Source organism: Lynx canadensis, chromosome B1, assembly GCF_007474595.2.
Source record: "Lynx canadensis isolate LIC74 chromosome B1, mLynCan4.pri.v2, whole genome shotgun sequence".
In the NCBI taxonomy this organism is placed as follows: domain Eukaryota; kingdom Metazoa; phylum Chordata; class Mammalia; order Carnivora; family Felidae; genus Lynx; species Lynx canadensis.
In genome coordinates, this window is record NC_044306.2 from 119,888,453 (window position 1) to 119,910,638 (window position 22,186).

A 22,186-nucleotide genomic window follows, 5' to 3' on the forward strand; every position below is an offset into this window, starting at 1 on the left:
AAAGGTAAAAACGAGGACTTTACTGAGAACATAAAGTGTCAGAACTCCTCCACCACAGCTTTGAAGGAGTCCTTCATCTCCTATAAGCAGTGGGCAGAAAAGGTAGATTTGTAGTACCAATAAAATATTCAGTTCTTCCAGTTTTCTTAGTCTAAGGGTAGAGCATTGGTGAGAAAGATGTGGGGCCCTAAGACAGAATGGAGACTTTTGAGCAGACAAGAATGAAGATGAGAATGCTGAACCTGCATATCCCCCAAACTTCCTTGGCTCTCTGGGGAAACTAGCCTCCTCTGCATAGAGGCTTTCGGTGACTGCACTGGGAACAGCTCTCTCATAGGCTGGTATCTGTTCTCAGAACGTACCTTCATCACCTCACAGTATCCCTAGATAAATCTCAAGATCACCTAATCAGAGAAGTATGTGGCCTGCTATGGCATGAGATAACCTACACAGGAGTTAAAGACCTTACCATGTTGATCAGCAGAAACCTGAGGAGTATATATAGAAGTGGGTTCTAAGGATGTTACACCAAGGGGGAATCAATACAAGGTTTTATCATGGCAAATTTATTGGCATGGGTGCACTCACCTGAGAATCAACATCTCATATATTGGCATTAATAGTTTGCTAGGATGAGGCATGGGCTCAATAACAGTCTACAAATAATAAATGACCTCGAAATGAAATTTGAAGTAATAATTTCAGAATCCAAGAAATACTCTGGCATACTGTAGAGAAGAGAAAACAAGGGCTCCTTAGACATTCTCCATTTTTACCAAGTCATTAAGGATGCATTGGTGATAGAAGTATAAGCATCCCTAAAGAGCTCTGAAGTGGCTGCCCTCTGTTTGTCAGATTGATGGTGATAAATGCTGTGGTAGAACTGAGTTTCCTGATCTCAGAATAAGATAATCTCAAATTGGTAGAGGCCACGTGATGGCATATAACCATCAGAGACATGGTGGGCACAATTACCATAATAATCCAAAGAAGAGAACGTTAATCAGAGTGTTTTGACTTTCAGGGAAAGGTGGTAATGGTTAAAGGATAACAAGAAAGGAAGCAGATTAAGTAATAGATTAAGTAGCCTACTAATTTGCTGCTTGACATATATAGGTGGGAAAATTCTAAACTAACTTGTGTTGTCATAATGAAATTTGAAGCATCTCATCCAGTTCACAGACCTGGAACTCTTTGATGATGGAGAAAGATTGGGTCCCTTTGAAGAAAAATCCTGCAATGCTGCCACAGGTGTATAACCATGAACCTTCCCCTAATCCCATGCTTCCCAAACGTGTCTGTACTTTAGACCACCGTAGAATTCTCAAGAACATCCAGGCCAATTAAATCATAATTTCAGGGAGTGAGACCCAGGCGTTGATATTTTTTGAAGCTCCCCTGGTGAGCAAATTACGGGATCACTGCCCTAATTCTTCTCTAGTGGCCATTTCCTGGAGAAAGGAAAATACCAGACCTCCTGAGGCTTATTAGATACTGTCTCTTAACTTATATTAATACCTAGAGACCCAAAACCTAATCCTGGACAACTGGTTAAAATAGGAGGCCTAGGAAACTTAAGTGACAGATGGAGTCTTGGCCTGCATCTGGGTTAACAGTGAGTCCAGAGAGACACATATTGGGGTTATTTCTCCAGTCTTAATGTGTAGTAAGAATAGACATATTTTAATAACTGAAGCAGTCTTCATTTTAGTTTCCTGTCCAATGGAGTGAATGCTATTATGGTAGGAAGGGCTATGTAGAAATTCATAACTGCTTGTCTCTCACCAAAGCAGTACTGCATCCCTGGGGAACTTGTAGAAATTAGTGCCACCATGCTGGCATAGTGATTCATACCACATTCCCACTTAACTTCCCTTTGTGGTCACCAGATGGGTCATAGGGAATGACAGTATAAAAACCAGATGGGTAGTAAAGAATGACTGGATTACTGCAAGATTTTATCAGGCAAAGATGCCAATTGTAGTTGCTGTTATAGGTGTGGTATCTTCATTGGAGGAAATGAATACAGACTTTGATATGATATATAGGTATTGCTCTGGAAGTGCCCCCTCATTTCCCATTCCAGTTATTCAGGGAAATCAGAAGTAGATTGTGTTTAACTGACAGAGACAACAGTAAGCCCTTACTGTCTTGTCTCAGCACTGTGCCACCTTTCTATTCTGTGCTGAAGGGACCTTGATCATCTTGCTATGCGATAGAATATCACACTGGTCTATTATAGAAATGAACGTTAAATGAGCCCAAAGAGCAGGAAGTAGTAAACACTCTACATGCTTTGGTAAGACATATGCTTAGCAGAAGGTGCAAGAAAAACCCTGTAAAACTTCAGGGACCTGCCACATGGGATTCAATGGCCAGAGACCTGTTAGGTTATCCATTCAAGTGAGTGACAGTCTGTTGTGTTTTTCACCACCACAGTAAAGAAAAAGGCAAAATGTGTGGCAGGCCTTTTTAGGTTCTGGAGACAACAAAATAGTACTTTTGGGTGACCTAACCTGTTTTATGGGTAACTGTAATTTTGAGTAGGGCCCAGAGCAAACTGTCTTGCCAGTTGGGCCTTATGGTTAGGCAGATACAATGGTATTGGAAGTTCATGTGGTAGAGATGTTCTATGAAGCCTCTGAGGGTAAGTGCCAATAGGAGAATTACAAGATTCCTTGGTTTTTGAGTAAAGATCTATCTTCCTCAACCAATGTTTTGTTTTGTTTCTTTGAAAAGCAGCTCCTCGTTTGCTGCTGGTACCTGATAGAGATGGAACTCCTGACCATAGGACATCAAGTGACTATGTGAATGATCGAACTACTACTCGTCATGAACTGGTGTTATCTGATTCACCAATCATACAACTGGATGGGCATAACAGCAGTTCACTCCCTACAAAACTGGGTACATGGCCACAACTAAACTGAATAAGCAGGTGACTCAGACTACTGTTATTAGTACCTGCCCCTATTCCTTCAGCACTTCTTCCTCAATCCATATACACTGGCTTCAAAGGGGGTTCCCTCTGACCAATTAATGAAGGAAAAAAGTTTAGGTCTTGTTAATTCACAAAAGGGTCTGCAATGAGCTGGCAATAGCTGGGTGTGAGTGGTCACTTACAACACCATCGCTCAATAGTGGCCCTGAATCACAACAGTAAAGGGAAATCCTTTCCTTGAGAACTTTAGGAGACGTGGCCTGAGGTAAGGGTATAGAGTGGTTCATTGTGAGTGGCTTATGAGTTGACAGGCTGGACAAGAACTTAGAACAAATTAGAAAACTGGTTCAGTTTATGGAGCCAACCAGGAGACAATAACCTCCAAATTTAGGATGCAGACTTCAGAATAAAGTATTATGCTTAAATGCAGTAACCAATATGTAGTGCCATCTTTCCCAGAAGGTATGTATAGTGGAGATGAGCATGGTCCCTCTATTTTCTATATGTCTATTTTTTTTAAATAACTGGGAGCATGTTTTCTGAATTTGGTGAAAAGCATGAAATTACAGATCCACAAAGCTCAGTGAAGCACAGGTAGGAAAATTACCAATGCGTGTTATTGTCAAACTGACAAAACTAAGAAAAATATCTTAAAAGCATTCAGAAAAAGTGCACATCACACACAGGAGGGCTATTATATGAATTTTTAAAAGTTTTTTAATGGAAGCATAACACACATGTAGAAAAGTACACAAATATAATTATTTAGCACAATTTATCACAAAGTAAAGATAACTGTGTAATCAACACCCACATCAATAGCTACAACACTAACATGCCCCCTTCTTAGTCATTATTCTTCTTTCTTCCCAAAGGTAATCACTTTCCCAAATTCTAACACCAAAGATTAGGTTTGCCAATGGTTAACTTTTATATATATTGAATACATAACTGTATTCTCTTGTGTCTGGCTTCCTTTGTTTAATATTGTGAGGTTCATCTCTCTGCCCCTCCCCTGCTCACTCATCTCTCACTCTCTCAAACAAACATTAAAAAAAATCTTTAAAGAAAACATTGTGAGGTTTATCCATGTTGTTACCTGGATCGGTTGTTCATTTATTTTCATTGTTATACAATGAATGAATATATTGCCATTTACTTACCCATTCTACCTTTGATAGATATTGGCGATGTTTCCATTTAGGGCTATTACAAAGACTGATGCTATGAACATTCTTTTGTATGTCTTTTGGGGTACACATGTATGCATTTTTGTTAGGTTCTCTATTATACCTAAAAACCCACTTGAAGAATTTTTTGGTCCCTGAAACTTTGGACTTAGTGGTTTTGGTAGTAAACTTGGTACTAAAGAGAGGAATGCTTCCTAATACTTCAACGAATTAGAAGTGGACACTGTTCACTGGCAGGTTTGGGCTTTTTCTGTCACTAACCAACAAGAGAGAAGGAAGTCACTCTACTGGCAGGGTGAGGGATCCCTTTTAACAGGGGGAAATTGCATTGCTGCTATACAGCAGAATAAATATGACTGTATATGGACTGTAACAGTATTCTCTGAGAAGCTTGTTCATATTCTCTTAGCCAATAGTCCAGTAAAAAACTAGGGTAACCCAAAAAGGACCTCTGCTAGGACTCATCTTATAAGAATGACTCTTGGGAGTACCCCACCCGGTAAGAATCCCATCCAGGTGAGGTACAAACAAAAAGTGAAAGAAACCAAGAATGGACGGTGAATAGGGCACCTGGATAGCTCAATTGGTTAAGCATCTGATTTCAGCTCAGGTCATGATCTCATGGTTTGTGGGTTTGAGCCATTAGGCTCTGTGCTGACAGCGTGGAGCCTGCTTCAGATTCTCTCCCTTTCTCTGCCCAGCTGTTCATGCTCTCTCTCTGTCGCTCACTCCCTCTTTCTCTCTCTCAAAAATAAGCATTAAAAAAAAAGAATGGATGGTGAAAGAAAACAGCTATGTTTATGAATCTAGGCCTCATGACCAACTTAAAAAAGCAGGTTTTAAGAGACTATGATTATGTTTTGTAACTTCTTTCTCCCCTGCCATATATGAAGAACTCTAGGGTGCTAATGTTTATGGTTCCAGAGCTGATTACACCACCCCATGATGAGTTTGTAACTGATGGGAAGAGATTGCTTAGTGGAAAAGAGTGAGGTGAGCATATCTTTTCTTCCCCTCCACTAGAGGTTACCTTGAACTGGATTTATACTTTGACCACAGGTCATTACTTGTCTCACAGTGAACTCTTCACAATTCTCTCTCCCTCCAGATTCTGATTAAGTTCTTCTGTCTCTTGGAACCTATTCTTGTAATTCTCTTATACCCTACACACACACATTTGTAATTAGTCCCTTTGTAAATAAACCTTCTTTAAATGATCCTGAATGTATCATTTGTTTCCTATTAGGACTCTTGGACACATGAACTTTTTTTTTTTTTTTTTTAAATTAAGTAGGCACCATGCCCAACATGGGGCTTGAACTCACAACCCTGAGATCAAGAGTCCTATGTTCTATTGACTGAGCCAGCCAGGCGCCCCTGGACACATGAACTTTTTATCTCTTGAATTGCTTCTTGTCTAAAATCTACTTGGATTTAGCATAGCCGCACCATCTTTATTAGTTTTTGCATGATATACCTTTTTACTTTAAGCTTTTCTGCATTCTCATATTTAAGATTTGTCTCTTGAAAACAGGTTAAAAGTGTACCTTTATAAATCCAAGTCTTTGTCTTTTAATTGGGATAATCAATTTACATTTAGTATAATTATTATATACAGGCTTTAAAGCTGCCATCCTGCTGTTTTTTGTCTCACCTATTCTTTGCTCTTTTTTCTGTACTTTCTTTGGGATTGTTCAAGTGTTTTTTCTATTTCATCTTCTTCTTTTGATTTTTTGTGGTTTTATGTTCTTTTAATATTCTTAGTTACTCTAGAAATGAGAATGTGCATCCATGACTTTTAAAAGCCTAGTATATATTAGTACGTTTTCCACTTCTAGACAATGTGATTACCTTAGACCACTTTAAGACTATTTTCCTTCGCCTCTCAGTTACTGTGCTATTATGTTTTAAATCTGTATGTTTTTAACAACATGATATATTAGCATTGTTTTGTAAACTTACTATTTATTGGGATTTACCTATGTATTTTTCCCTTTCATTGCTCTTCATCTCTTCCAGAACGTGAGAGTGGCTATCTGAGATCATTTCTCTCTGCCCAAAGTCCACTCTTTTTTACAGGGCAGAAATGCTGGTGTCAAATTCTCAATTTCTGTTTGTTTGAAAAAACTTTATTTTGCCTATTTGAAAGTTATATTGTTTGAATGTAAATTCTAAGTTGACAGTATTTTCCTTTGGTACTCTAAAGATAGCATCATTTTGGTTGCAAAGCAGCTGTCTTACTGTCATTCGTTTTGATAAAGTAATTTGTCTTTTTCCTCTGGATGCGTAAATTTTTCCTCTTTGGTTTTCAGCAATTTTACGATGATGTGCTTAGGTGTGATTTTCCTTGCCTTTTTCTTGCTTAAGGTTTATAGTGCTGCTTAAATCTGAGGCATGATGCCTTTTACTTATTTTAGACATCTCTTCAAGTATCACTTTTTTATGGTCTCTTATCCCTTTCCTTCTGGGTCTCAACTATATTAGACTTTTTAAAATTCTACACTGTAGGGGCGCCTGGGTGGCGCAGTCGGTTAAGCGTCCGACTTCAGCCAGGTCACGATCTCGCGGTCCGTGAGTTCGAGCCCCGCGTCGGGCTCTGGGCTGATGGCTCAGAGCCTGGAGCCTGTTTCCGATTCTGTGTCTCCCTCTCTCTCTGCCCCTCGCCCGTTCATGCTCTGTCTCTCTCTGTCCCAAAAATAAATAAACGTTGAAAAAAAAAATTAAAAAAAAAAATAAATAAAATAAAATAAAATTCTACACTGTAAGTCTCTTCCACCTTTAAAATTTTTTTTACCATTTTCTTCCTTTTGTCTCTGTAAATCTATCTGCATATTTTCTTCTGAACTTTCTCCAATTCCCTAATTTTGTCCTCAACTCCATATAACTGACTACTAAGTCTACCCACTGTGAAAGTCTACCCTCAGCTAAAAGACTGAGGTGTTTATTTCTTCCTTGTGAGCCCTAAACTCCAGTTTTCAACCTCCCTGCCCCCTCCTGGGCCTGTGAGTTTGCAAAAATCTGTGTTCACTTTCTCAGTTGCTTTTGATAGAGTCAGATGTCTCTAGCAGAAAGGGAGCCCTAAATACTCAAGTATCTCTCCGATGTGTCTCCCTCTTCTAGATCTTAGCCCTCCAATCTTCACCAGTTTGGTAGCTTTTTAGTGCCTTTAAAGAAATGTGGTTTTCTTTTTCTTGGCCCACTTTTCTAGTTGCTAGTTATTCTCAGCTAAAGCATAATCAAAACCCACCTAGTTCTTTATTATTAGAAGTGGAACTGCAGACAACTCATTTTTTTTAAAGTAATCTCTACACCCAATGTGAAGCTCAAACTCACAACCCCGATATGAAGAGTCAGTCGTATGCTCCACCAACTGAGCCAACCAGACACACCAAGTCCTTGGTGACTTGTGACATTTTTAATGTCAAAAATTTTACTGGATGCCCCTGCCCCCTCTCTATCAAAACACACAAGGTATTAGTCATACATGTTTAGCATATAAACTATAAATAAATATATAAGAAAAACAGACACATCATTATGTCCAAGTCCCCTGTAATAACTATTACTCAGGGATTTGTAACTCAAGGGAAACACTGCTATAAGCAAAGGCATAGTCTCAGGCAAGTTAGAAGGATATTTGAAGGAACATGAGCCCAGTTTGATTAAGAGATTTGATGTATGAAAGCAGGGATAAAGGTCTGACTTTTATTCTCTATATAATAGGAAACCATTGGAAATTTCTTTATTGTGGTATCTTTAAAATTTTTTTTAATTTTTTTTTATTTTTGAGGGAGAGAGAGACACAGAGTGTGAGCAGAGGAGGGGCAGAGAGAGAGGGAGACACAGAATCTGAAGCAGGCTCCAGGCTCTGAGCTGTCAGCACAGGGCCCACAGTGAGGCTCAAACTCACAAACCATGAGATCATGACCTGAGCGGAAGTCAGACACTCAACTGACTGAGCTACCCCTATTGTGGTATCTTTTCATAAAAACTGTGTTCAATACGGTAGTGACATGCTAGATAGACTGAAGAAGTAAGAATACAGGCAGAGAAACCCACTAGGAATCTTTAGTAATGGACCAAATATGAGCTGTTGATGAGAGACATCATGGTGTAATGAAAAGAATGTTGACATTAGAATCACAGGACTTGTAATTACTGGTCCTGTCAACTTGGGCAAGTCATTTAACCTGTGTGATTCTGCTTATTTACATGCCAGTCACCTTGGAGGCCTTTAATAGAATGATGAAATGTTAATAACTTTTGCTTAACTCACAGAGTGGTTATACAAATATAATGATGATAAAAACCTTTTAAAATGCATATTATAAAATTTAAGGTGTAATATGCATTTGAAGATCTAAAGAAATAAAAGTGGAGACTGATAAGAGTGAAAGAAAAAGATTATTCAAGTATAGTGAATCCTGGTGACTAGAAAATGGAATCACTTACATAAGTCAGTCAAAAGAGGAACTGATGGGGTGCCTGGGTGGCTCAGTCAGTTAGGCATCTAACTCTTGATCTCAGCTCAGACCGTGATCTCAGTTTGGGATCAAGCTGTGTGTCAGGCTCTGCGCTGACAGTGAGGAGACTGCTTGGGATTCTCTCTTTCTGCCCCTCTACACCCCCTTCCTCTCTCTCTTTCAAAATAAATAAACTTAAAAAAAAAAAAAAGAGGAACTGATTTTGGGAATCAGGACGAGGGAAAAAACAGTGATTTATTTCTTTTTAATTGTGGAAATGTTTAGCAGGCACTTCTCTATTGTATCTATTAATTTCATATATTCTTAGGTATTTTCATGTGAGATTACTCAATTTCCTTTATAAAATTTTAAGTTTGGAGATAGAGAAAGAAGATATCTCCTTGGGAATATGTATTTCCTCATTTTTTTTTTTAAGTTTATCTGTTTATTTTGGGAGAGAAGAGAGTACAAACAGGGGAGGGGCAGAGAAAGAGGGAGAAAATCCTAAACAGGCTCTGCACTGACCTGGCACAGAGCCCTAGGCGGGCTGTGAATTCAGGAACCCAGAGATCATGACCCTAGGCAAAATCAAGAGTCAGACACTTAACCGACTGAGCCACCCAGGCACCTCATTTTTAATTTAATTTTAATTTCATTTTAATTTATTAAAAAAAATAAAGCCTGTACCTGCTGGTTTGATAAAAGTTCCATTTATTTTTGTCCAGTTTATTAGTAAAGTGATTACATGGGGTACTGCCTGGTTTAAGGATTATTTGTTCCTTCCAATTTAATACCAAACTGCTATTCTTCAGTGTGCATCACTCTAAATCTTTATCACTATTAGTACTTTAAGGTACTGTACCTTACTAAAACCCAGGCAAACACTTTATTTTTTTTTCAATATATGAAATTTATTGTCAAATTGGTTTCCATACAACACCCAGTGCTCATCCCAAAAGGTGCCCTCCTCAATACCCATCACCCACCCGCCCCTCCCTCCCACCCCACATCAACCCTCAGTTTGTTCTCAGTTTTTAAGAGTCTCTGATGCTTTGGCTCTCTCTCCCACTCTAACCTCTTTTTTTTTGTTTTTTTTTTTTTGCCTTCCCCTCCCCCATGGGTTTCTGTTAAGTTTCTCAGGATCCACATAAGAGTGAAACCATATGGTATCTGTCTTTCTCTGTATGGCTTATTTCACTTAGCATAACACTCTCCAGTTCCATCCACGTTGCTACAAAGGGCCATATTTCATTCTTTCTCATTGCCCCGTAGTACTCCATTGTGTATATAAACCACAATTTCTTTATCCATTCATAAGTTGATGGACATTTAGGCTCTTTCCATAATTTGGCTATTGTTGAGAGTGCTGCTATAAACATTGGGGTACAAGTGCCCCTATGCATCAGTACTCCTGTATCCCTTGGGTAAATTCCTAGCAGTGCTATTGCTAGGTAATAGGGTAGGTTTATTTTTAATTTTTTGAGGAACCTCCACGCTGTTTTCCAGAGTGGCTGCACCAATTTGCATTCCCACCAACAGTGCAAGAGGGTTCCGTTTCTCCACATCCTCTCCAGCATCTATAGTCTCCTGATTTGTTCATTTTGGCCACTGACTGGCGTGAGGGGATGTCTGAGTGTGGTTTTGATTTGTATTTCCCTGATGAGGAGCGATGTTGAGCATCTTTTCATGTCAGGCAAACACTTTAACTTCAATTTGAATTTCATGTGAGACATAACAAATGTCTTACTGAAAGTCATATGCCATGTTTGTTTCTTTTATATTTTAAATGTATATGCCTTTAATTTAGACTGTGAACTTTTAAGATGGTTTCTGTTCCTTCTGAAATCCTTAGTTTCTCCTAATTGTTTTTAAAATTAAATTGTAATGGACACTCAACCATAACAGTAGCTTTATGTTGTGCCCCAGGAATTTGTCCCCCATAATTTGATTATCTCTGGATTGCTGTAGTATGTTACTGAATCTGTAACTTTACATTTCCAGTAACATCCAACATCTTCAGTAAGTTTAGACTTTAAAAAAATGCTTTGTCCACCATTAGAAAGCTGATTGGGGGTTCAGACCAAACATTCCTCTTACATCCTCGTTTGTTCCCTCTCATTTTTGTCTAGTTTCCCCTATTCTTACATGAGTAGAAATTTGGTTATATAGAGCTGTTTGCCTTTCCTGCTTTTTTTTGCCCATTACAGTTTTCTGTATTTAACAGCCCTTCTCGTTCTACTCCAAATAAAATTTTGTATTTTTTACTTGGGACTACAGAAATAATGTATTGGCATCCTCTCTTATCCAGTAGATTTTGGCATGCCCAAATCTGGAAGTGAAAAAAGCAACAACAACAAAAAAAACAGAGCAGCAAGGAAAATCGGTAAGCTTTACCCTGCAGCAAAAATATCAATCTGTTCTTAAGGAATTAAGTGCTTCACAAAGGTGAGTTCTCCATGTGACTAAGGCTTCAATTATTCATCGTGGACAGTAACCCAGTGCAGTTTGAAGGTCCTTGTCATTACAGGTGACCTAGTAAATATTTGACAACTAGCTCACCAGGAAAGAAAAAAAAAAAAGCTTTGATTATGGTGTTTGCAAATTTCTTGGGGTAAATATCCCACTGTGGCTCATTTCAGGCTACCACAGGACATCACAGAACACAGAATTAGAAGAAGGTATGTATTATCAAACTATAATATTTCTATAATACGGATATGATCACCATAACCACAAAAACATGGATAATAGTAAAATGAGGAAATGAATTTTGATATTTATTATTCTTATATATTGGATTTTAACATAATTGTTAGCTTACATAGTTAATTCTTCATAAAGGCTGTGTTTAACAGCCTGCAAAATTTCTAAAAATGTTTAAATGTACTCATAAAGCAGTATAAGCCAGCTCTAGCATATACTGCTTTCTGCACTCTTAGTTTTGGAAGTGACTTAGGCAATAGCTAATATGAGTTGAATCCTTCATGCCTTTTTCATATTCCTCCATGTATATGATACCTTGTTATGACTTTATTACTTTTTAAAATCTTCTGAGCCAGCTGTAAATGTTTAATTTGTCACTTGTAAATAAACACAAACAAAAGGAACTCCATAAACAATGGGAATAGAGACATTTCCTCAAGGAAGAAATATAGACAGCAAAACAGCACATGAAAAGATGCTGAACATCATTAGTCACTAGGTAAATGCAAATTAAAATAACAATGAGCTATACCACTACATACCTATTAGAATGGCTGATTAAAAAGACTGGTCATAACAGGTCAGGGGGAATTGGAATTCTCAGTATATAACTAGTGAGAATGTAAAATGGTACAACCACTTGGAAAACAGCTTGGCAGTTTCTTAAAAAGGTAAATGTATACCTATCATAATCCACCTATTCCATTCCTACCTATTTACCAAAAAGAAAACCTATGTCCATACAAACACTTATACAAGAGTATTTGTTATAGACAAAAACTGGAAACAACCAGAATGTCCACCGATGGGTGAATGGATATAGAAATTGTGGCATATCCATACAAAGAATACTACTCAGTAGTAAAAAAACAAAAAACAAAAAACTGTTGAGTGACACAACATAGGTAAATCTCAAAATAATTATGCTGAGTGAAAAAAGTCACGGAGGGCATGCTGTTTGATTCTATTTAAATAAAATTATAGAAAATGCCAACTAATAAATTTCATATATATATAAAAAAAAAAAAAGAAAATGCCAACTAAGCTATAGGACAAAATGATCATTGGCTTCAAGTGGGTACAAGGAAGAGGGGTTGGGTTGGGGGAACAGAAAGGGTTTACAAAGGACTACACAGACACTTGTAGTGAGGCATATGTTTATTATCTTGATTTTGGTGATTGTTTCATGGGTGTATACATATGTCAAATTACCAAATTGTGTACTTTAAATATATGTGATATACTGTATGTCAATTATATTTCAATAAAGCTATAAGAAATTTTTTTTAATTTTTTTTAACATTTATTTATTTTTGACAGCCAGAGACAGCTGTGAGCTGAGCGTGAGCAGGGGAGGGGCAGAGAAAGAGGGAGACACAGAATCTGAAGCAGGTTCCAGGCTCTGAGCTGTCAGCAGAGCCTGACACAGGGCTGAAACTCATGAACCGCAAGATCATGACCTGAGCCAAAGTTGGACGCTTAACCGACTAAGCCACCCAGGCGCCCCATAAAAATTTTTAAAACTATGGTCTGGCCAATGAAGATGAGGAAAAGACAACTGCTTTGTGCTGGACAATACATTTCTATCTTTGGGAGTAAAACTGTATAGGTTCTTTAGGTAAGCCCTGACCACATTGCTGGCTTATACTGAGAAGTTGAGCAACTGAAATGCTCAGGTTTTTATCACATGTCTGCTGTTAAGCCAGATTCTCTTCATCTTTATACTTTACACTTCTTTACACATTTTATACTTACCTCTGCTATATTTTATATTATTTATTTCTCATAACTATTATAGTGAGGCTTTGGTATTAATATTTATTAGACAATTGGTTTTTCAGATTCTGTTTAGTCAACACTAGGGAGGGATACTCACAGAACCATCTGAGGTATCCTGAGTGGGTGTGAGGATTGGAAATAGAGGGAAAATGATAAAGATTCTCAGTAGGCAAGGCTCCAGCCTCCAAGTCAGGCAGCTTCTTTGTTTTATAGACTTAAGGGCTCCTGAGGGGAAAAAGTATGAAAATCACCTCTTAAGTTTTCTACTAGCTAAGCCCAGAAGCTAATGCATAGCAGTTGCTCAATAAATATCTGCCAAATGGATCTTGATTAAATTTAAAATGATTCTTTCATGGGGCACCTGGGTGGCTCGGTCAGTTAAGGGTCCGACTTCAGCTCAGGTTATGATCTTATGATCGTTTGTGGGTTCCAGCCCCTCGTCCAGCTCTGTACTGACAGCTCAGAGCCTGGAGTCTGCTTCAGATTCTCTTTCTCTCTCTCTCTCTCTCTCTCTCTCTGCCCTTCCTTGGCTTGTGCTTTCTCTCTCCCTCAAAAACAAAAAATATTTAAAGGAATAAAAATAATAAATAAAATGCACTCTCGCTTCTTTCTGCACTCCCTCTCTCACGTGGCACATAAACATTTATTCTGTCATCTGAGTTTCTTGAGGTGGAAGTATTAATTTTTGAGAACTGCTATTGATTTTACACTAAGAAAGGTACCGATTGCAAGGAAGATGGAAGAACAGAAGGATCCTGAGCTCACCTCCACCCCCCACCCCCGCCAGACACACCCACACTGCAACTACATTTAATATAACTCACTCTGAAAACAACCTGAAGACTAGCAGAACAACTTTTCCACAGCTACTGATATAAAGAAAAAGCCACATTCATTACAGTAGGAGGGGCAGAGACTCAGTCAAGAACCAAAACCCCTGGCCTGGCAACCCACAAGTAGGAGGGATATCATAGGATATCATAGGAGTTCCTCTCTAAGGAACGAAGAGATCAGGCTCCACATCAGGCACCTCTGGCTGTGGGGACCTGCACAGGGAAGATAAATCCCCATAAAATATGCCTTTGAAGATCAGTAGGACTTCCCATGACTCTAAGAGAGCCAGAAGGCAATAAGAAACAAAGACGCCACTCATAAGGCCAGAGCACTAGATCACTTAGTCTGAGACCCAGCACAGGGGCAGCAGTTTGGAAAGCACCTGGGTTATACATGAAGGAAATCTAATTTTAGGGTGTTCTGGAGGGGCAGGGCAGTACTGGTGGGCACCATTTTTCTTGCCCTCTTTCAGCTTAGCTGGACGACGGTTGTGTGAGCCAGTTCTGATACTCTCCATCTGTCCTGAGAACACTACTTGCTCCTCCCCAGCATTTCCCTACAGACCTGTCCGGTCCAATCTGCACCACACCTGGCAAGCAGCCTCAGTTGTTTTTTGGGGTTTGTTAATTGGTTGGTTGGTTGGTTGGTTGGTTGGTTTTTAAGATTTTATTTGGGTAACTCTATACCCAACATGGGGCTTGAACTCACAACCCCTAGATCAAGTCACATGCTCCACCAACTACCAATGCCCTTCCAGAGCAACTTCTGCCCCAGGGAGGTGGAGTGCTAGCCCCACCCACGAGCATGCCCACCAAAGGTGGAGGTGAGACTCTTAGACTTCTACACTGGAACTAACCCTATCTACCAGCACACCCACTACAGCCAGATCTCATAGCTCCACAGGGGTCCATCCCTACCCACCAGTACACCCATAAGTAGTCATGGCTAATCACTGCAGCCAGCCAGGCTGGAGGCCAGACCTGCCCACTAGCATGCCTGCAGCAGTCATGCCAAGTCACAACAGGAGGGTGAATGTAGTCCACAGAGGGGACATCCTTGGATTACCTGGTTCTGGTGACCAGAGAGGATTGTGCTACTGGGCCCCACAGGACACCTTCAACATAAGGCCACTACTTTCAAGATCAGGAGACAGAGGAATATGTTCCAAACAATAAGGCAAAACCTGAGAAAGAGAACTAAACAAAATAGAGATAAGGAATCTATCTGATAAAGAGTTCAAAATAATGTTCATAAAGATGCTAACCAGATTTGAGAGAAATATATGAGCTCAGTGAGAACTTTAACAAAAACTTCAAAAAAAATCAGAGCTAAAGAATACAATAACTGAAATGAAAAACACACTAGAGGGAATCAACAGCAGATTAGAGAATACAGAAAAATGGATCAGTGATCTGGAAGACAGAGTAATGGAAAGCACCCAAGCCGAACAGTAAAAACAAAAAAGATTTAAGAAAAAAAAAAGACAGGTTAATGGACTTCTAGGACAACATCAAGTATACTAACATTCATATTATACAGGCCCCAGAAAAAGAGAAAGGGGCAGAAAACAATTTGAGAAAACAACAGCTGAAAGCCTCCTTAAGTTTAAGGGGGATGAAAACAGACACCCAGGTCTAGGCTATACAGAGAACCTCAAACAAGTGAGCGCAAGGCAGTCCACACCAAGACACATAATTAAAATGTCCAAAATTTGGGACACCTGGGTGGCTCAGTAAGTTAAGCGTCTGACTCTTGATGTCAGCTCAGATCATGATCTCAGAGTCATGAGACTGAACCCTGCACTGGACTATATGCTGGCATGGAGTCTGCTTAATATTATCTGTCTCCCTCTTTCTCTGTCCCTCACCCACTCAGGCACATGCATGCACTCTCTCTCAAATAAATAAATAAAATGTCCAAAATTAAAAATAGAGAATCTTAAAAGCAGCAAGAGAAAAGCAAATAGTTACATACCAGGGAAACCTCATAAGCCTATTACTTGGTTTGTCAGCAAAAATTTGCAGGCCAGAAGGGAGCAGCACTATATATTCAAAGTGCTCAAAGGAAAAAACCTATAACCACGAAGACTCTACTGGGCAAGGTTATCATTCAGAATTGAAGGAGAGATAAAGAGTTTCTCAGATAAACAAAAGTTAAAGTTCAGCACCACTAAACCAGCCTTACAAGAAATGTTAAAGGGAATTCCATAAGCAAATAAGAAAAGGCCACAACTAGAAGAAAATTGTAAAAGGAAAAAATTCCACTTGTAAAAGCAAACACATAGTAATGGTAGTAGATCAATTATAAAGAAAGAGCTGGGGGCGCCTGGGTGGCTCAGTCGGTTAAGCATCTGACTTCAGCTCAGGTCATGATCTCGCGGTCCGTGAGTTTGAGCCCACGTCGGGCTCTGTGCTGACAGCTCAGAGCCTGGACCATGTTTCCGATTCTGTGTCTCCCTCTCTCTCTCTGACCCTCCCCCGTTCATGCTCTGTCTCTCTCTGTCCCAAATAAATAAATAAACGTTGAAAAAAAAATTAAAAATAAATAAATAAATAAATAAATAAATGTCAAAAAAATTTTTTTTAAAAAAGAAGAAAGAGCTGGTTCTCTGAAACGCTAAAATTGATAAACCTTTAGCCAGACTCATCAAGAAAAAAAGAGAAAGAACTCAGTATCAGAACATCAGGGGATGTTTCAACTGACACCACAGAACTACAAAGGATTGAGACTACTATGAAAAATTATATGCCAACAAATTGGACAACCTAGAAGAAATGGATAAATTACTAGAAACATACAGTCTCCTGAGACTGAAGGAGGAGAAAATCTGATTACTACTAAGAAAATGGGATCAGTAAAAAAAAAATTCCCAACAAACAAAAGTCCAGGATCAAATGGCTTCACAGGTGAATTCTACCAAACATTTCAAGTTTATTTATTTATTTATTTTGAAAGAGAGACAGCACATACGCACATGTGCACATGAGTGGGGAAGGGGCGGAGAGGGAAAGAATCCCAAGCAGGTTCTGCCCTGTCGGCACGGAGCCCAATGTGGGGCTTGAACTAATGAACAGTGAGATCATGACCTGAGCCAAAACGAAGAGTCCGATGCTTAACCTACTGAGCCACCCAGGTGCCCTGAATTCTACCAAACATTCAAAGAACTGATGCCTATCCTTCTCAAACTATTCCAAAATATAGATGAGGATTGAATGCTTCCAAATTTATTCTATGAAGCAACAATTATCCTGGTAACAAAACCAAAGACACTACAAAAAAAGAAGTACAGACCAATATTCCTAATGAACATAGATGCAAAAATCCTCAACAAAATTTAACAAACCAAATTCAACAATATGTTAAAAGGACCATTCACCACAATCAAGTAGGATTTATTTTGGGGATTACAGGTTCAATACCTGCAAATCAATCAACATGATATACCACATTAACAATATGAAGGATAAAAATCATGATCATTTCAAAAAATGCAGAAAAAGCCCTGGTCAAAACTCAACATCTATTCATTATAAACACTCTCAACAAAGTGAGTTTAGAGAGAACATACATCAACAAAATAAATGCCATATTGGAAAAATCCACATCTAACATCATACTCAGCAGTGAAAGGCTAAAAGCGTTCCTCTAAGATCAGGAACAAGACAAGGATGTCCACTCTCACCACATTTATTCAACATAATACTACAAGTCCTAGCCACAGCAATCAGATAAGAAAAATAAATAAAAGGTATCCAAATTGGTAAGGAAGAAGTAAAACTCACTATTTGCAGATGACCTGACACTACATATTGAAAACCCTAAAGACTTCACCAAAACACTATTAGAACTAATGAATGGAGTCAGTAAAGTTGCTGGATACAGAACCAATATACAGAAATCTGCCACATTTCTATACACTTAGAACAAACTATGAGAAAGACAAATTAAGAAAACAATCCCACTGACAACTGCATCAAAAAAAGAATAAGATACCTATGAATGAATTTAACCAAGGAGATAAAAGAAGTGTACTCTGCAAATTATAAGACACCAATGAAAGAAACTGGATAAGGCACAAATAAATAGAAAGATGTTCTGTGCTCATGGATTGGAAGAATTAATATTGTTAAAATGTCCATACTTTCCAAAGCAATCTACAGATTCAATGAAATCTCTATCAAAATACCAGCAGTATTTTTTACAGAACTAGAACAAACAATCCTTAAATTTGGGTGTAACCACAAAAGACCTCAAATAGCCAAAGTAATCTTGAGAAAAAAGAACAAAGCCAGAGGTATCACAATCCCAGTTTCAAACTGTACTACAAAGCTATAATAATCAAAAGAATATGGTACTAGCACAAAAATGAACACAGAGAATCAATAGAGAGGAATAGAGCCCAGAAATAAATCCACACTTATATGGTCAATTAATCTAAAACAAAGGAGGCAAAAATATACACTGGGGAAAAGATAGCCTCTTCAATAAATGGTGTTGGGAAAACTGGACAGTTAAATGCAAAAGAATGGAACTGGACCACTTTCTTAACAATATACACAAAAATAATGCAAAATGGATTAAAGACCTAAACATAAGACCTGAAATCATAAAATTCCTAAAAGAAACCATAGGTAGTAAACTCGGACTTAAACAATATTTTTCTGGATCTGTCTCCTCAGGCAAGAGAAACAAAAGCAAAAATAAACAACTTGTACTACATCAAACTAAAAAGCTTTTGTAAAGCAAAGGAAACCACCAAGAAGACAAAAAGGCAACCTACTGAATGAGAGAAGATATTTGTAAATGACATATCTGCGAAAGAGTTAATATCCAAAATGTAAAAAGAACGCAAACAATTCAACATAATAATAATAGTAATAATAATAATAAAATTTAAAAATAGAGGACCTGAATAGGCACTTTGCTGAAGACATACAGATGGCCAATAGACATATGAAAAGATGCTCAACATCAATAATCATCAAGGAAATGCAAATCAAAACCACAGTAAGACATCAACTCACAGCAGTCAGAATGGCTAGTATCAAAAAGACAAGAAATAATAAGCATTGGCAAAAATGTGGAAAAAAGGGGACGAATTTCTTTTTTTAATTTTTTTAAGGATTTTTAAAGTTAATTTGATTTTGAGAGAGACAGGTTTAGGTTTATAATCTTGTTGGTACTCTGCGAGTGGCGGGGGGGGGGGGGGGGGGGGGCGGGCAGAGAGAAAGTAGAGAGAATCCCAAACAGGCTCCACACTGCCAACTTAGAGTCTGATGTGGGACTCGAACTCACGAACCTCAAGATCATGACCTCAGCTGAAACCATGAGTCAGATGCTTAACTGACAGAGCCACCCAGGCACCACAGGGAACCATTTTCTTGGTGGGAATGTAAATTGGTACAACAACTATGGAAAACAGTATGGAGAGTTCTCCAAAAATTAAAAATAGAAATACCATATGATGCAGTAATTCCACTTCTGGGTATTTACTCAGGAAAATAAAAACACTAATTTGAAAAGATTACACAATGTTGTGTTTATTGTAGCATTATATACAATAGCTAAGATATGGAAGCACCTGAGTGTTCATCAATAGATGAATGGATAAAGCCCTCCTTCCAATTAAGTTGAGAAAACTGAGTATTAATGGTCAACTTCCTGCCTCTTTCCATTTAAAATTATCTTTGTTTTTACCCATTCTAATCTTCTTCCCTCTAGAGTCTGATGTTTACCCATTGTTCAAATTCAAATACTCAATTTTTTGACCCACAGTCATCTCTTGTGAAGAAAATGACTTCATCTATTAATCTCTCCGTTCTATATCTCATCTCTCTCAGGATTTCCTCCAGGCTATAAATATACTCAAACCTCTCCCATTCTAAAAAAATATCCTCCTTTGACCCTGAGTTACTCTAAACTAACACTCTATCTTCTAATTTCTTCTCATGGCCATGCTCTGCACTTTTTCATTTTCCATTCACTTCACAACACGCTTAAATATAAATTATGTCAACACTACCCCAATAAAACTGAGTCATCAGTGACAAAATGTAGTTGACAAGTTCCTAACCTTTAGTATATTTAACTTTCTGTACCATTTCACACTTCATATTTTGAGTAGTAGTCAAATATATTTAGAAGAACAAAGTAGGAACTGATGGAAGGAAGGGAAAAGTTGCTTTTAAACTTGAGTACCCAAGGAATTATAAATAGTTGTAGTAGCCGGAATAATGCCTCCCCATGATCCTTTACTCCCACTGAAGATGTTTACATCCCAGTTTCCCTGGAACCTTTGAATATGTTATGTTATATAGCAAGGGGGAATTAAGGTTGTGGATGGAATTAAGGTAGCTAATCATCTGGCCTTCAAGTAGGTAGATTTTCCTCGATTATCCATGTAGGCCCAATATAATCATAAAGATCCTTATAAATGAAAGGATGCAGACAAGTGTGTCAGATTAATGTGATGTGAAAAAGACTAACCAGCCACTTCCGGCTTTGAAGATGGAAGGGAACCATGAACCAAGGTGCCGGCAGCCTCTAGAAGTTGGAAAGGGCAAGAAAAGAGATTCTGCCTCAGAATCTCAAGGAAGCAACCAACTCTGCTTATACCTTGATTTTAGAACAGTAGGACCCATTTCAGACTTCTGACCTCCAAATATCTAAGATAACTTTTTTTAAGCCACTAAATTTGTAGTAATTTGTTGTATCAACAGTATTACAATAACTATTTCTAATTTTCCTTTAAAGTACAGTTGAATCTTGTGACTTTTTCTATTGAGTCTGATCTATTGAGTGGGGGCTTGGAAGTGATGATAGGAAGGAAACCAGGTTCAAATAAGAGTTCTTTATCACTGCAACTACTCTCTTGTTGATCTTCATACTTGCTTATAATCATATATAAATACTGACATTCTATTACCAGAATTAAAACCATTATGAAAACTTAACAGGGTGCATACTTGCTTCAGGAAAAAAAGGTATAAGGAAAAAAAGGATAACGTAAGATTGTATTCTTCCCCAAATGAGGATAGAAAAAGAAAGCTTGTTGGTTTCTGTTAGGGAGCAATTGATAATAGCAGGGGAGAAAAATGTGGGTAAACCAATCTGGCACTAAAAAAAAAAAAAGAAGGGGGTCCCAGAGCCAACCCAAACCATACAGTGACATCTAAGGTTAAATATAGATTTGTTGGCTACCAATCTCCAACTTTCTAAAGCTTTCATCCAACCACTCAATATGATTTTACCTTCAGTCCAATTATTCCTGATCTGTTTGAGTTCTTGCCCTAAGTTATAGGAAGTAACTAACTCCTGTTACTTGAAGGTAGGAGACTTACTAACAAAACAGAAAGGTAGGATGCCTCATTTTGATGGGCAGAGATCACTCCTGCTATATCAACTTGAAACTCTATAGAATATTTTCTCATAGTAACATAAAACATATACAGAGGTTGGATTTAGAAAATGGCCCTAATAGTAATTCTGGAGACAGAATTACTTTCCTATTGCATATTGTGTTCTTAGTTCCAGAACAGGAATGAACCTTAAAATGTACCTAAGCCCTTTCTTTCTCCTTTTACTTTCCCTAAACTTTTTAAAAGTTTATTTATTTATTTTGAGAGAGAGAGAGAGAGAGAGAGAATGCTCGTGTGCAAGCAGGGGAGGGACAGAGAGAGACTCCCAAGCAGGCTCCCCACTGTAGCCCAGAGCCCAACTCCAGGCTTGAACTCACAAACAGTGAGATCATGACCTGAGCCAAAATCACGAGTTGGACACTTAACCAACTGAGCCAACCAGCACCCCTTTCACTTTAAAATCAAGTTATTGGGGCGCCTGGGTGGCTCAGTCGGTTAAGTGGCCGACTTCGGCTCAGGTCACGATCTCGCGGTCCGTGAGTTCGAGCCCCGCATCGGGCTCTGTGCTGATGGCTCAGAGCCTGGAGCCTGTTTCAGATTCTGTGTCTCCCTCTCTCTCTGCCCCTCCCCCGTTCATGCTCTGTCTCTCTCTGTCTCAAAAATAAATAAACGTTAAAAAAAAATTTTTTTTTAAATAAAAAATAAAATAAAATCAAGTTATTTATCTGTCCTACCTGTCTAGCATTTCTTGACTTTACTCAGAGTCACAAAGTCAGACTCAACAAATGTGACTTTAGATGTGACAAAAGGATTTTTATAACCTCTACACCAGTTTTTCTCAAACTAGAATCTTTGAATTCTTTACCAGACTTTTCCCATTTTGTGATTTATTTCATTAATCTATAATAATATAATCAT

At 38.3% G+C, this 22,186-nt stretch overlaps 1 long non-coding RNA gene across 2 annotated transcripts in view; it reads left to right on the forward strand.

Moving 5' to 3' along the window:
* The window catches only part of LOC115512371, a 20,798-nt gene extending 8,143 nt beyond the window's left edge, over positions 1–12,655 (forward strand). Inside the window, exons 2-5 of one of the 2 annotated variants that reach the window (XR_003968375.1) lie at positions 2,743–2,938; positions 5,025–5,124; positions 10,903–10,977; positions 12,618–12,655. This is a non-coding gene — a long non-coding RNA (uncharacterized LOC115512371). Of the gene's footprint in view, positions 1–2,742; positions 2,939–5,024; positions 5,125–10,902; positions 12,143–12,617 lie in introns of those variants that run through there. The other variant, XR_003968374.1, reaches the window with a different exon arrangement.
* Positions 12,656–22,186: the final 9,531 nt, after the last annotated feature.